Genomic DNA, 598 nt, shown 5'->3' on the forward strand with positions numbered 1-598 from the left:
GCCTCCTGTACATCTCTATGGGAAGACATTTTCGATAGAGTGGCGAGGGGTTAGACCCCACATTAGGTTTGTATTGCTGTGTCCCCCAGAGATTCACCATTTCTATTTGCCCTGGTGAACGTTCTCTCTGAAAGTGAAAGCCAATCCCAAATTTTGGGTTGTTACTAGAACCAGAATTGATGGAAGCACTGGTTCTGGTGACCACCGGGGATTTGCTCTCACTTCCTGTTGCGGCTATCAGACAGGAAGTAAAGGAAAATCTCCCCAATGGGACACAGATGGGGATATAACGCTCCCCCACTCTATCCAAAAAAACAAAAAAAAAGCTTTGGTTTCAGCTCTACTTTAAAGAAGAACTCCGGGCAGTTTAAAAGGTGACCCTTGCAGTTGGACTACCATTGCTTGCATTGCGGTGTTACAATGTACCCCCACAATCATTCTTAAAGGGGGCTTCCAGATTCCAATTAACATCCTCTCTGGGACTGGATGGGGCCCTCATCAATATTAGAAAATATTAGCTATAACGAGGGGGGGCTACACATGTTCATCTCCTCTCCTGCTGCTGCTTGGTGTGGATTTTGAGGGGGACCCCACATCA

Source organism: Nanorana parkeri, unplaced genomic scaffold (assembly GCF_000935625.1).
Source record: "Nanorana parkeri isolate BGI_ZX_2015 unplaced genomic scaffold, ASM93562v1 scaffold630, whole genome shotgun sequence".
NCBI lineage: Eukaryota > Metazoa > Chordata > Amphibia > Anura > Dicroglossidae > Nanorana > Nanorana parkeri.